Source organism: Erinaceus europaeus, chromosome 2, assembly GCF_950295315.1.
Source record: "Erinaceus europaeus chromosome 2, mEriEur2.1, whole genome shotgun sequence".
Classification (NCBI taxonomy): domain Eukaryota; kingdom Metazoa; phylum Chordata; class Mammalia; order Eulipotyphla; family Erinaceidae; genus Erinaceus; species Erinaceus europaeus.
Genome location: NC_080163.1, coordinates 187,444,383 through 187,460,360, shown reverse-complemented (window position 1 = coordinate 187,460,360; position 15,978 = coordinate 187,444,383). Strand labels below are relative to the sequence as shown.

Here is a 15,978-nt window from a genome sequence, read left to right as displayed (position 1 = left end):
GAGAAGATAGTGAAAGATATAGACACCTGCAGCCATATATTTTTGTTTATTTTTTATTTTATTTTTTTAATTTTTATTTTTTTATTTTTTATTTTTCCCTTTTGTTGCCCTTTTGATTATCATCGTGTTGTCGTTATTGTTATTGCTGTCATTGTTGGATAGGACAAAGAGAAATGGAGAGAGGAGGGGAGATAGAGAGGAAGAGAGGCAGAGAGACACCTACAGACCTGCTTCACCACCTGTGAAGTGACTCCCCTGCAGGTGGGGAGCCAGGGGCTTGAACCTGGATCCTTCCACCTGTCCTTGGGCTTTGCAACATGTGCGCTTAACCTGCTGCGCCACCACCCGGCTCCCCAGCCATGTTTTTAAAGAGTTTAGACCAGAGAGCTACCATAGTGTCTACACAAAAAGACTCTCATGCCTGAGGCCCCAGAAATCCAAGTTCAATCCCTGTCACCACCATAAGCAAGAGTTTACCAGCTCTGGTAAAAACAGAAAACAGACAAACCCAACAACAAAAAAGCAATTAAGCAGCCCACAGGTCAGTGATAAGAGCACTGTCAGCTCTCAAGACTCCCCTCTGCAACGGCCCTCTGTCTCCCCCAGAGTCTGGAACCACCATCCTGATTTTGGTAGTTTTGTTTTTGTGTTTTTTTTTTCAGTCATTTCCAGAGTTATTACCAGGGATTGGTGCCTGCACAGTGAATCTACTGCTCCTGGTGGCTGTTATTTATTTTTTCCTATTTGCTTGTTAGATGTAGAAAGAAATTGAGAGAGAAGGGAGAGACAGAGGGAGAGAGACAGAGAGACACCTACAGCCCTGCTTCACTGCTCATGAAGCTTCCCCCCTGCAGGTGAGGACCAAGAGCTTGAACCTCAGGGGCTTGCATGTGATAAAACATGTTCCCAACCAGGTGTACCACCACCTGGCCCCCAACTGTCCTGATTTTATGATACTCATTTCCCAACTCTGCTTTTCTTCGTATGCTTTAGTGCCTATTAATGATCCATTTAGCATCTGTAAGTGATATTGATTAGTTTAGCCTGTTCCTGAACTTGCTAAGAGCAGCACCATTGGAGTGTGTTGTTTATCATACAAATCAGGACAGGTGGGGCCTAGTGGGGGCCAATGTTCATCGTTACTCTCGTTAACCCAGGGCACACTGTGTAGACCAGCACTGCTCCAGGCTTGTCGTCCTGGGACTCGGACTCCAACTGACTCCTTGTGTCTGACTTTTTTTTCTTACCAGAGCACTACTCAGCTATGGCTTATCGTGGTGCAGAGGATTGAACCTGGAATTTTAGTGCCTCAGGAATGAGAGTCTCTTTGCCAAATCATTATGCTATTTCCCCAGCCCTGTCTGATGCCTTTTTTTCACCCCAAATGATGCCTCTGAGGCTCATCCATGCTACTGTGGGTACATGTCAGCTGATTCTTTTTTATTGCTGCATACTACTTCTTTCTGTGACCATAGTGGGTGGGTACCAGGGTCATTGCCTGGCTGGAGCTGGCAGATGTCTCTCTGTCTTTCTGTCTCTCTATCTCCTCCTCCCCTCTTAATTTCTCTGTGTCCCTATTTAATACATACTAATTAAATAAATGAAATAAAAAAGAAAATAAACTATTAAGCCCCCTAATAACGTTAAAAAAATATCTGGGCGGAGGGGATAGTATAATGGTTATGTAAACAAACTCTTATGCCTGACGTTCTGACATCTCAGCTTCAATCCCCTGCACCACCATAAGCCCAAGTGAGCTGTGCTCTGGTAACATAACATAACATAACATAACATAACATAACATAACATAACATAACATAACATATCACAACATATCACCTATAACCCTGTTTCACTGCTTGTGAAGCTTTCCCCTCTGCAAGTGGGGACCAGGGGCTTGAATCTGGATCCTTGTACTAGGAACAGGTACACTTAACCAGGTGAGCCACTGCTCAGCCCCTTGGGTGGAGGGTGGGGTTAATGATTTATAGTTTACAGTCTTTAACACATAGGCATAACCTCTCATCTCCCCTTGATTGGTGTCTAGGAAACACAACAGGCGTCCAGATGATTTTTTTTTTTTTGTATGGTGGTGTCCCTATTGGGTGTGCCACCTACTAGTCCCCTTCTCTTTAACTTTTTCTTTTTTAATTAATTAATTTATTTTATTTATTTATTGGGGAATTATGTGTTTTACATTCAACATTAAGTCCAGATGATTTTTATGTGACCATTTGTTGCAGGTAAGTAACCACACTGGGGTTGTGGGGTTGGGCAGTAGCGCAGCGGGTTAAGCGCACATGGCATGAAGTGCAAGGACCCGTGCAAGGATCTCGATTCCAGCCCCAACTCCCCACCTGCAGGGGGATCGCTTCACAAGCAGTGAAGCAGGTCTGCAGGTGTCTCTCTTTCTCTCCCCCTCTCTGTCTTCCCCTCCTCTCTCCATTTCTCCTGTCCTATCCAACAACAACAACAATAACAACAAGGGCAACAAAAGGGGAGGAAATGGCACTGGGCCCCAGCAATAAACCTGGAGGCAAAAAAAAAAAAAAACAGACAAAAAAAATGTACTTCAAGAGCAGAGAGTTTTAAAAAAAGTAAAAAAAAAAAAAAAGAGCAGAGAGTTAAAAATTAGCAAGAATGATATCAAGAAGCAACCCGCAACCCCCTCCCAACACACACACACACACACACACACACACACACACACACACCCAACCCAGGCATGAAAAGGGAGCCATTCTAGCTAAAATTTAACAGATTGACAATATCAGGTGCGGGCAACTGGCAGTCCTCACTCACTGTTGTTGGGAATGCAAATGGCATACTCATACTTGCGGGGCGGGGTTTAGGGGCGAGATCGGACATTTTATATTTCACATTTGTAATGTGAAATATCTACTCACCATTTTGTTAATTAATCCTTTCTTAAAATATATATATATATATATATATATATATATATATATATATATATATATATATAACCATATGACCCAGGAATTCCACTCCTAAGTATTTGCTCACAGGAATGAAAGCATATGTCCACCCAAACACATGCACATGAGTCTTCAGGCCAGCTCTATTCATAATAGCCTCACACTGGAAACCACCCAAATCTCAGGGTGAGTAGATAATCAGACGCCTGTTTAATCTGTCTAGTGGGATACAGTGCAGCCCTAAGAAGACGTGAACGCTGATAGGCGCAGCAATATGAGTGAGTCGTGGACATGTTATCCTGAAAGAAAGACAACTCAGGGCAGCACGTGCATGGGTATCAGGTGAAGGCCAATCAGGAGAAAGAAACTGCTTAGTCATTTGAAGGAAGAATGCTGGGGCCAGGGAGACAACAGAATGGTTCTGCTAAAGACTTTCATGCCTAAGGCACTGAGGTCCCAAGTTCAATCCCTGGCATGACCATAAGGCAGATTTGAACAGTGTTCTGGTTAAAAAAAAAAAATTAACGTGGTCCGGGAGGTAGCACAGTGGATAAAATATTGGATTCTCAAGCATGAAGTCCTGAGTTTGATCCCTGGCAGCACATGTACCAGAGTGATGTCTGGTTCTTTCTCTCCTCTCTCTCTCATGAATAAAGAAATAAATTCTTAAAAAAAAAAAATCAACATATGGGCGGGGTATATAGTATAATGGTTATGCAAAAAGACTCTTATGCCTGAGGCTCTGAAGTCCCAGGTTCAATCCCCCGCACCACCTTAAGCCAGAGCTGAGCAGTGCTCTAGTGTTTCTCTCTTTGTCCTTCTCTCTCTGCATCTCTCTCAAAAATAAAATAAATAAAATAAATAAATAAAACACTTTTAAAAAAATCAACATACAAAAATATTTTAGGGCAGAGGTAGCACAATGGTTATGTAAAGAGACTCTCATGCCTGAGGCTCCTAAGACCCAGGTTCAATCTCCCACACCACCATAAGCCAGAGCTGAGCAGTGCTCTGATAAATAAACAAACAAATAAATAAAGCAAATTAAAAATATATATTCAAGGAGCCGGGTGGTAGCGCAACAGGTTCTTCTAGCGTTTGCCCTTCTTCCGTAGCCAGTCAACAGCGTCAGGTTGAGCCTGATGTAAAGTTTCGAGACCTCCTTTGAATCTGGAGAGGTGGCAGTCGTTGACTATGTGGGTCATAGTCTGTCTGTAGCCGCAGGGGCAGTTCGGGTCGTCTCTGGCTCCCCAGTGGTGGAACATAGCGGCGCACCGGCCATGGCCTGTTCGATAGCGATTGAGGAGGGTGTTTGTTCTCTGTGATGAGGTGTTTGTTCTTTACCTCAGCTGACTGCCAACTCTGTTTCCAAGAGACTGGAACAGAGAAGTTCAGTGTAGGCGTAGGGGACCAGATTGGATGACGAGACGTCAAGCGTTGGACAGGGTGGGCGAAGATATCCGCGTATATTGGCAGCTCCAGTCGAGCGTAGACGTGGGAAATGAACTTAGATGATGCCGCATCCCGACGAATATCTGGCAGGGCGATGTTGCTAAGAACTGGCAGCCATGGAACCAGGGTGGAACGGATGGTTCCAGAAATGATCCTCATGGAGGAATATAATTTGGAATCGACCAAGTGGACATGGGGGCTACAGAACCATACTGGGGCACAGTATTCTACAGTGGAATAGCATAATGCCAGAGATGATGATCGTAGTGTGGAAGCGCTCGCGCCCCATGAGGAGCTGGCCAGTCTTGCAATGATGTTATTCCTCGCGCCCACCTTTGCTGCAGTTTTTATGAGATGTTTGTGAAATGACAGAGTGTGATCGAGAGTAACGCCAAGATAGACTGGCTGGGCTTCATGCCGGATTCTCGTACCGCCAAGCTGCACATTAAGCTCATTCGAGGCCGAGGCATGGTGTAGATGGAAAACAGATGATACCGTTTTTTGCAGTGCTAGGGATTAGTCACCATTTTTTACAGTAATCAGATATCAGAGACATGACTTTCGTGAGTGTTTCCTCGAGGATATCGAACTTGGATGCCTGAGTTGCACAGCAGATGTCATCGGCGTAGGTGAACTTCCTTGAAGAAGTTTCTGGGAGGTCATTGATGTAAATATTAAATAGCGTAGGAGCCAGAACAGAGCCCTGGGGGAGGCCACTTGAGACAGGTCTCCATCTGCTAGACTTGTCACCCAGATGCACCCGGAATCTTCTGTTTTGGAGAAGAAACGATATAGTGTTGGCCACCCATGGAGGCAGGCATCTTGAGATCTTGACTAGGAGACCACAGTGCCAGACCGTGTCATAGGCTGCTGTGAGATCAACAAAGACAGCACCCGTCTTTAAATTCTTCTGGAATCCATTTTCAATGTAAGTTGAGAGGGCCAGGGCTTGTTCGCAGGTAGATCTTCCTGGGCGGAAACCAGCTTGGGTGGGTGATAGGAATTTCTCTGTAAGATGAGAAATACGTGACAGAAGCAGCCTCTCAAGGAGTTTGTAACACACGGAGAGGAGAGAAATTGGTCTATAGCTGGCAGCCAGTGTTGGGTCTTTCTTTGGTTTCAAAACCGCTATAATCTTCGCACGACGCCAAACTTTGGGCATAGACTCAGATTCCAAGATGTGGGACAGGAATGAAGCGAGCCACTTCTTTGCCGCGGGACCCAGGTTAAGAATGAGTTCTGGGGTGGTATTATCATAGCCAGCAGCTGTTCCTGGTTTAACCCTCTTCAAAGCGTCTTCCAGTTCAGACAGAGTAAAGGGAGAGAGTTTTGGAGATGGACCAGATAACCGGAAGTGGGATGACCACTCATGGAAAATTTCTCTTTTCCAGACTGGGTCGATCTTAGCACGTCCAACTTGAGTTAGGTGACTGGCCACTGAGTTTGGAGATATGGGAGGATGGGAGACGGGAGGAGGTTGGCTACCGGCACCCAGTCTGTGAAGAAGCTTCCAGGCTTTCCTACTTGAGTGGGTGAAGTTCAGACTTTCCGTGAGTTGTTGCCAGCGGGCTTGGCGTGCTGCATCCAGGGAGGCAATGAGATGGTCAGCCACATCTGGGTCGCCCGACTCATCATACTGCTTTAGTAGTTGCTCGCATTCAGCATCAAGACAAGGCGTATAGTTAGCACGTCTCCCACGAGGAATGGCTTGGGAAGCCACTTTGAAGATGGCTTGGCGGAAGCGCCTGTAGGAATCTTCAGAGGGGATAGAGTTAATTGGAATTGCAGGAATAGATTTGTTGGTAAGATCACTGAAGAGACGCCAGTTTGCTTTCCGAAAGTTCCATCTTAGTTTCTCCGAGCATAGAATCAGTTAAGCAACAGGTTAAGCACAGATGGCTCAAAGCACAAGGACCAGCGTAAGGATCCCGGTTTGAGCCCCTGGCTCCCCATCTACAGGGGAGTCCCTTCACAGGCAGTGAAGCAGGTCTGCAGGTGTCTATCTTTCTCTCCCCTCTCTGTCTTCCCCTCCTCTCTCCATTTCTCTCTGTCCTATCCAACAATGATGACATCAATAACAACATGATAACTACAACAGTAAAACAGCAAGGGCAATGAAAGGGAATTAATAAATATAAAATATATATTTGATTATATAAATATATATTCATTTTATTGTCCATGCTGTAGCATAACTAGTAAAGTACACAAGTCAGCATGTGTGAGGACCTGGGTTCAAACCTCTAGTTTTCACCTGCTGGGGGAAAAGCTTCCTGAACAGTAGAGCAGGCTGTATGTGTTTTTCTTTCTCTCTTTAGCCCGATTTCTTTTTTTAATATATACACATTTTTCAAATATTTATTTATTATTGAATAGAGACAGAGAAATTGAGAGGGGAGGGGGGGGAAGAGACAGAGAGACTCCTTACAGCTCTGCTTCACCACTTGTGACGCTTTCCCCCTGCAGGTGGGGACCAGGGACTCTAGCACACTGTAATGTGTGCACTTAACCAGATGTGCCACCGCCTGGCTCCTCTTTTGCCTAATTTCTCTCTGTCATAATAATAATAATGCCCAATATCTCTCTGTCTCTACAATAATAATAATAAAATAATCTTCTCAGTAGAATAATAAAGGAACTAGCTACAGAGTGGAGCCAAGATGGAGACTTGGAGATAACACCTAGCCTGAGCTCTGCAAGGAGGTTACTTCAAAACTGGGAACTAGCTACTAGGAGATAAAGTGAACACAAAAACATTTAGGCTAGAAAAGACAAAGAACAGCCAGTCCTTCCTTGCTTTTGGTCTGGGGTGGGGGATGAATGAATGAATGAATGAAAAATTCATCTCATGGAAGTGGCACAGTGCTAGAGCTTTGGACTTAACAAAAGCACGAGGTCTAGAGTGTGATACCCAGCATCACATGTGCCAGAGTAATACTCTGACTTCTGTCTCTTCTCTCTCATGTTAATAAATGAATACACCATTTATTTTTTTTTTTAAATTACAATGAGGGAGTCGGTGGTAGTGCAGCAGGTTAAGTGCATGTGGCACGAAGCGCAAGGACAAGCTTAAGGATCCAGGTTCGAGCCCCCAGCTTCCCACCTGCAGGGGAGTCGCTTCACAGGCAGTGAAACAGGTCTGCAGGTATCTTTCTCTCCCCACCACTGCCTTCCCCTCCTCTCTCTACATTACTCTCTGTCCTATCCAACAATGACAACAACAATAATAACTACAACAATAAAACAAGGGCAACAAAAGAGAATAAATATTTTTAAAAATTAAAAAAATAATACAATGAAAAAAAAGTGGCCCAGGAGCGTTGGAATTGTGCATGCATGAGGTCCTCCTGGTGCTGCCAGGAAAAAAAAAAATTGTTTTCCTTATTCAAGCCCATACTCCTACCCCCAAATGTTAAGAGAAGTCAAGATAGGTGACACAGCCCCAGAGACTTTGACCTAACTGGCCACAAACAAGACTGGGACAAGGAGTTCCAGAGGCGACATCTCCCCAGAGACCCTCAGCCTGAGGTGGGTGCCAGGAGAGTGTGCTGGATGCAGGTGCTGCTGGCCACCAGACTCCCAAGCAGCCCGGACCCAGCAGGAGGGCGCCTGGAGGGAGAGTGCAGCCCTCAGGGCACCTGTGTGGATGCAGGAAGCCAAGCCCCTTCCTCCTGCAGCGGTTCTCTGACTCCCTCTACTGGGAAAGCTTCACATTTGCCAGGTGGCAAAGGAAATCAGACTTAAAAGGATCCAACTCCAGTATTCCTCTAGGTATTTGTATGTATGTATGTATTTTGATTGATTGATGGTGGTCTGAGGATTGATCCTAGGACCTTGAAGTGTCAAGCATGAAAGTCTTTGCATAACCAGTTATGCAAAGTCTCCTCAGCCCAAGGAGCCCCAACCCCAATGTGGTAACATTGAAGCAGTCAATCTATAGCACACATTTAGATAAAATTGTGGAAAAGGTGTCAGAGTGCTGGGAAAACAACGGTTAATGAGCAGTGAAATAGGTCTGCAAGTGTCTCTCTTTCCCCCCTCTCTATTTCCCCTTCCTTCTTAATTTCTCTCTGTCCTGTCAAATAAAAATAATATAAGATAGAAAAAGTGACCACCAAGAGCAGTGGATTCATTGTGCAGGTACCAAACCCCAGCAATAACCCTGGAAACCAAAAAAAAAAATCTACCTAGAGTAATGAAGCTCTGGCAACGTTGAAAGTAAGGAAAGAAAATAAAAGAAAGCACGTTAGTATTGGTTGAGAGCACACATTCCAGTGCTCAAGGACCCGGGTTCAAGCCCCTGGTCCCCACCTGATGGGGGAAAAGCTTCTCAAGTGGTGGAGCAGGCCTGTAGGTGTCTTTCTGTCTCTTTCCCTCTCTATCTCTCACTCCTCTCTCAATTTTTCTTTGTCTTTATCCAATAATAAATACATAAGATTGAAAAAAATAAAAATATTTGCAGTGGGGTGGGAATGGAGAATTGAGTGGGAATGGATGAATCTTCTAGAAAGTCAGAAATGTTTCTCTCATGACTGTGATAATGGTTACATGCTTGAAAGGCTTGCATATAATTATTAAAACTCTAATTGCATGCTTCAAAGTGTTATTTTATTGGGTGCGAATTATGCATTTATTTTTATTTTAATGAGAGATAAGGAGAGAAAGACGCGAGCATTGTTCAGCTCTGGCTTATGGTGGTGTCAGGGATTGAACCTGGGACATCTGAGTCTCAGGTAAGAAAGTCTATTCTCCTGGGCCCCCAACTCAATTTTTGTTTTTCTGCCAGGACACTGCTCAGCTCTGCCTTATAGTGGTGCCAGGGATTGAACGTGAGGCCTCAGGGCCTCAGGGTCTCAGGTATGAAAGTCTTTTGAATTACCACTAAGCTATCCTCATGCACATTCATGTGATGAAATCCTCATTCTAAGAGCTAAAGTGGTGGTGGTGTTTCTACCTTTGGGCCTTATCCCTTGAGCCCTGAGCACTATTTAGAAGAGCTTATTTATTTATTAATATTTTATTTGTTTGTTAATGAGTGAGAAAGAGAACCAGACATCACTCTGATATGTGTATTGCTGGAGGTTGAACTTGGGACATCAATCTTGAGATTCTGGGGCAGAGGGAGGTAGCATAATGGTTATGCAAACAGACTGTCATGCCTGAGGCTTTGAAGTCCCAGGTTCAATCCCCTGCACTACCGTAAATCAGAGCTGATCAGTGCTCTGGTTAAAAAATAAAAATCTGGGAGTCAGGTGGTAGCGCAGTGGGTTAAGCACACATGGTGCAAAGCGCAAGGACGGGTGGAAGGATCCTGGTTTGAGCCCCCGGCTCCCCACCTGCAGGGGAGTCGCTTCACAGGCGGTGAAGCAGGTCTGCAGGTGTCTGTCTTTCTCTCCCCCTGTCTGTTTTCCCCTCCTCTTTCCATTTCTCTCTGTCCTATCCAACAGCAACGACATCAATAATAACTACAACAATAAAACAACAAGGACAACAAAAGGGAATAAATAAATAGAAAAAAAATTTTTTTAAATCTTGCAAGTCCAGTGCTTTATCCACTGTGCCACCTATTTATTTATTTCTTTAAATTTATTTATTTATTAATGTAGTTTTTTTTTAATGAGATGGCAAGAGAGAGAGAGTGAACCAGAGCATCACACAGGTACATGGTATGCTGGAGGCTGAACTCAGGACCACAAGCTTGAGAGTCCAGTGCTTAGGGGCTCGACAGTGATGCACCTGGTTAAGTACACAGGTTACTCATGCACAGAACCTGGGTTCAAGGCCCTAGACCCCACCTGCACAGGGAAAGGCTCATGAGTGATAAAGCAATTCTGCAGGTGTCTCTCTGTCTCTCTTTCCCTCTCTATGTCCCTCTTATTCCTTAGTTTCTCTGCGTCCTATCAGATTGAATAAATAAAGTTGGAAGAAAAAAAAGCACAATTCTGTGCACTACACCACTCCTGGGTCCTGTCGGCTATGTATTCTCCTCTGTTCATACCAGCACTCTGAAGTAGTAATCGCTCTCCCCATATACAGATTAGAAAACTGAGGCTCAGAGGTCAACAACACACCTAAGAGATAGTCTGCCTTCCCAGGTAGAGGCAGAACCTGGATTGGAACCTGGATCACCAAGCTCCAAAGTAGGAACTCCTGCCTGATGCCCTTTCTACTGGGGGCAGTAGCTTTGGAAGCTGAAATCACAGGTGCCCCCGGCCCTCAACGGCAGGATCCTAACAGGCTCTACAGCTGTTGAATTTGCTATAATCTGTCCCGCCCGCCCCTGACTTTTTTTTTTTTTTTTTGCCACCAGGGCTATTGGTGGGGCTTGATGCCGGCACAACTCCACTACTCCTGGTGTTCATTTTACTCCCCCCCCTTTTTTAAAACTGTATTTATTCATTTTATCTGATAGAACAGAGAGAAATTGAGGGGGGGAGATAGAGAGGCAGCAAAAGAGAGACACCTGAAGACCTGCTTCACCACTCGTGAAGCTTTCCCCCTGCAAGTAGGGACTGGGGCTTGAACCTGAGTCTTTGTGCGTGGTAATATATGCATGTAATCAGCTTCACCACCACCCAGCCCCCTGTTCAGTTTATTCTTTATGATAGAGGGTGATAGAGAGGTAGAGAAGGAGAGAGAGAAACAAAAGAAAAAAAGAAACCAGCAGCACCGCTCCAACCACTTGTGAAGCTAAGCTCGTTCTACCCACCTTCCCCAGCAGCTGGAGACCAGGGGCTTGAACTTGACTCCATTCACAGGCAACATGTGCAGTCTAGCCAATGTGCCACCACCTGGCCCCTCTTGGAATTATTTCCAAGTATATAGGAAAGGTGAAATAGTTGTACGGTGAACAAACGCTGCTTTCTAAAGCAATGACAATATCCATGTATTTTTAGACTGGTGCTGAAATATTGCTATTCATAGCAGGAGTGTGTGCAGTCTTCCAAATCCATATAACAAAATAAAAAGTTAATCAAATGACATTTCAGTCCCACACACACACACACACAAATGTATGAATAACACATCAAGTGAAAGCTGGTGTTTTATAAATACATAAGGGTGACATGTAAGTTATCTTAATATGTTATCAGCTAAGAAGTTAATGAGAATAATTTTAAAATCAATTGAAGCCAGATTGCTATAAATTAGTAAGGATAGAATTAACAAAAAAATCAAGTAATGAAATCAATAAAGTAGAACAATATGAAGATCGTTTAATGAGTGGTGAGCCTCAAAAATAAAATTACAGGATTGGGAAGATAGCATCATGGTTATGCAGAAAAGGCTTTGCTGCCTGAGGCTTTGAGTTCCTGGGTAAATTTCCTGCATCACCATTAGCCAGAGCTGAGCTAGAGCTCTGGTTAAAATATATATAATGGTGGGGGCTAAGTGGTAGCGTGGTGGGTTAAGCGCACATGACGCAAAGCACAAGGATCCTGATTCGGGCCCCGGCTCACTACCTGCATGGGGGTCACTTCACAGGCGGTGAAGCAGGTCTGCAGGTGTCTTATCTTTCTCTCCCTCTCTATCTTCTCCTCCTCTCTCAATTTCTCTCTGTCCTATCCAACAACAGTGATAAACAACAAGGGCAAAAAAAAGGGGGCAAAAAATACCAGGAGCAGTGGATTCATAGTGCAGGCACCAAGCCCAGCAATAACCCTGGAGGCAAATATATATATTTGCACCCCGACATTCCACCTGGAACCCCAGCAGCAACTGACATCCCTATAACAGTCGGCTATAGGGTCAGTGAGGGAAGGAAGCTATAACTAAAATGTGATTATATATATATATATATATATATATATATATATAATTGATAATATATATATAATGGTAATGATAATAATATTGAACGGCCGATATTCATTGGTAAAGAATCTGTCCTACCTAACAAGCCAGATCATAGTCCCCACCATTGTTTTGCTTTGCCACTAACGGGCTTCATTGCCCCAGGCCACTTTTTCATAAAGAAGGAGAGACTGATAGTGGTGACACACCTGGCTGAGCAAACATGTTACAGGTTCAAGCTCCTGGTCCCCACCCGGAGGGGAGAAGTTTCACAAGTGATGAAGCTGTGTTGCAGATGTCTCTCTATATCTCTCCCTCTCTATCTGCTCCTTCCCTCTCAATGTCTCTGTCTCTATCTGATAAATTATAAAGAATAAAAAATCTAAATTAAAAAAAAAAGATAGGCTGAGGGCAAGACGGGGGAATACCACAGCATCAAGCTTCCCCCACTGTATGGGGGTGTGCACTATCCGGGAGAGCCCTACCAACCCTCACCCAGTGTGTGTGTGTGTGTGTGTGTGTGTGTGTGTGTGGTGTGTGTGTGTGTGTGTGTGTGTTTAGTTTTGTTTTTCATTTTCTTTACCAGAGCACTGTTTACCTTTGGTTTGTGGTGGTGCGGAAGGTTGAACCTGGGACTGTGGAGCCTCAGGCATGAGAGTCTCTTTGCATAACGATTATGCTGTCTAACCTCCACAAGAGGGGTACAGTTCCACACAATTCCCACCACCAGAACTCCATATCTCATCCCCTCCTGTGATAGCTTCCCTATTCTTTATCCCTCTGGGAATATGGACCCAGGGTCATTATGGGGTGGAGAAGGTGGGAGGTCTGGCTTCTGTAACTGCTTCCCGTCGATTTCACTTTTTTAAATTTTGTATTGACATATCTCACTAAGAAGAATTACAATAGAATGACCATGAGGCACTAGAGAATCACATTTTAGTTATAGCTTCCTTCCCTCACTGACCCTATAACTGACCGTTACAGGGATGTCAGTTGCTGGTGGGGTTCCAGGTGGAATGTCGGGGTGTTCTCTGGAGTTTGTTGTGGCAGGGGCGCTCCAGGGTTACTGGTCAGAACTCTGTGATTTGGCACTGTGGAGGGGCTGTCGAGCTCTGTGCTCCTGCCTCTGGGCTGATGCTGGGGCCTTTTTGCTTTGGTGTGGGGGAGGGGGTTTGAACCTGGGACTGTGGAGCCTCAGGAATGAGAGTCTCTTTGCATAACTATTATGCTATCTAACCTCCACAAGAGGGGTACAATTCCACACAATTCCCACCACCAGGGAGAAGTTAAGAGGGATGGGAGATAGAGAGGGGGAGAGAGAGACACCTGCAGCCTTGCTTCACCACTCACGAAGCTCCCTCCCCATAGGTGGGGACCGGGGGCTTGAACCTGAGTCCTTGAGCATAGCAACTTGAGTTGCTATGCTCAAGCATACCCCCACCACTACCTTTTTTTAAAGAATTTATTTATTTATTTATTTATTTTAAATTTTTTATTTAAGAAAGGATTAATGAACAAAAACATAAGGTAGGAGGGGTACAACTCCACACAATTCCCACCACCCAATCTCCATAACCCACCCCCTCCCATGATAGCTTTCCCATTCTCTAGCCCTCTGGGAGCATGGACCCAGGGTCATTGAGGGTTGCAGAAGGTAGAAGGTCTGGCTTCTGTAATTGCTTCCCCACTGAACATGGGCGTTGACTGGTCTGTCCATACTCCCAGTCTGCCTCTATCTTTCCCTAGTAAGGTGTGTCTCTGGGGAAGCTGAGCTCCAGGACACATTGGTGGGGTCTTCAATCCAGAGAAGCCTGGCCAGCATCCTGGTGGCATCTGGAACCTGGTGATTGAAAAGAGTTAACATACGAAGCCAAACAATTTGTTGAGCAATCACGGATCCCAGGCTTGGAATAGTGGAGAGGAAGTATTAGGGAGGTACTCACTGCAAACTCTAGTGTACTTCTGCTTTCAGGTATATATTTTGCAGTAGTTTATGGGTACGTGTGAACATAAGCTCTCTCTCACAGAAACTGGTGTATATCTAGGTTATGGGACTTTGTTAGAAAGTGAACTACCTGAGATGAAATTAGAGTGTACTATAAAAGGAAAGGTCTCACCCGAGTAATGAAGCTGAAGGGTTGTCATTCCACACGTGAAGTCTCTGGACACAGTCTGAGGTGAAGCATGTTGAGGTGGCAATCGTTGCATTGGTTAGGTTGTGATCGGCGGATGCAATATTATTTGGTTTGGATTGGGAGATGCATACGGGAAAGTAGGCCCTATCCAAGGGTTCCAGGACTGGGGGAAGTAGGGGCTCTATAGTGGAGATGTGAGGTTCCTGCTGTCTTAGGGTTCAAAAAGACAATCGATAGTTAATGTTATCATCACATTATTTGTTAATTGGGTTAACTTTGAAAAGTCCTTTTGTTAGGGTTTGCTGTACAGTACCCAGTATCTTGTATATAGCTGTGCTATTGGATGCTTCTAATCTGCTTGGTCTAGGCTTTTGAGAGAGTCCGCATATCAAATACACAGCCTATATATTAAAAAGATTCAGTTTGTCTTTTGAGAAACTTTGAGACATACAATTGATTTTCCCCCTCTCATATTAATTAACTACTGATTTATATGTCTACATTTTGCTAGGAGTGTACATAAACACCATTCCCACCACCAAAGGACTGTGACCCATCCCTCCCGCCCACTCCCACCCCCCACTGGCCCAGGAAGCTGCATGTCTACCCCTCACCACTGGGTTTTTACTTTGGTGCCCTAGAATTTATTTTATTTATTACACATGAGAGACAGAGTTTCCATGAGACAGAAAGAGGGAGGGAGACTAGCCAGATCACCACTATGGTACATATGGCGCCAGGGATGGAACCAGGATCTCAGGTATGCAAATCCTGTGCTCTACCAGTTGAGTATTTTCCCCAAACTCTTTTTTTCTTCCTTCCTTCTTTCTTTCCTCACTTCCTTCCTTCCTCCCTCCCTCCATTCCTTCCTATCTTTTGGTGTTTATTTCCTTTCCTTCCTTCCTTTCCTTTTCCTTCTTTTTAAAAATTTTTTTATATTTATTTATTTATTCCCCTTTTTTGTCCTTTTTTATTGTTGTTGTTTTGATGTTGTTGTTGGATAGGAGAGAGAAATGGAGAGAGGAGGGGAAGACAGAGAGGGGGAGAGAAAGATAGACACCTGCAGACCTGCTTCACCATCTGTGAAGCGACTCCCCTGCAGGTGGGGGAGCCGGGGGCTTGAACCGGGATCCTCACACCGGTCCTTGTGCTTTGTGCCACCTGCGCTTAACCTGCTACGCTACCGCCTGACTCCCCTTTCCCCTTTTTCTTTCCTTTCTTTCTCCCTTTATTTCTTTCCTACTTTTTTCCTCCCTCTCTTCCTTTCCATACTCGTGCAAAGCATAATCTCTCTTCTGAACCAGCTTCCCAGCCCTGTTTTTGTTGTTTCCAGGGCTTCACCGCTACAGGAAGACTTTTCCAGATTCAAAGAGACAGGCAGAGGAAAAGAATACACAGCACTGAAGCTTTAGAAGATACATTTCTCAGAAGGGCCTCTGTCTCCGTTGAAACCTTGTTGCCCTTGTGGGAGGGGGTCGCCCCAGTTCCAGAGATCCCCGGTTGGTCTATGACCCACAAATTCCTCAAGAGGGTGGACCCCAGGAACTATACTCTGGTGAGTCTCATGTCCATGTCCAGAAGCTCCAGGCTTCCTTGTAAATTGCAGCTAATTATTTTTATATCTTCATTCATGAGAAGGGGAGAGAACTAGAGCA

At 44.7% G+C, this 15,978-nt stretch overlaps 1 protein-coding gene across 5 annotated transcripts in view; it reads left to right on the top strand.

Moving 5' to 3' along the window:
* LOC103114323 (F-box only protein 17) overlaps window positions 1-15,978 on the top strand; it is a 40,017-nt gene that overhangs the window by 5,230 nt on the left and 18,809 nt on the right. For 4 of the 5 annotated variants that reach the window (XM_060185899.1, XM_060185897.1, XM_060185900.1 and 1 more), the window contains exon 2: window positions 15,657-15,878. The exons of the other annotated variant lie outside the window; for it this stretch is intronic. The gene's annotated coding sequence lies outside the window, so the exon portion shown is untranslated. The remainder of the gene's footprint in view (window positions 1-15,656; window positions 15,879-15,978) is intronic. 5 annotated transcript variants of the gene reach the window in all.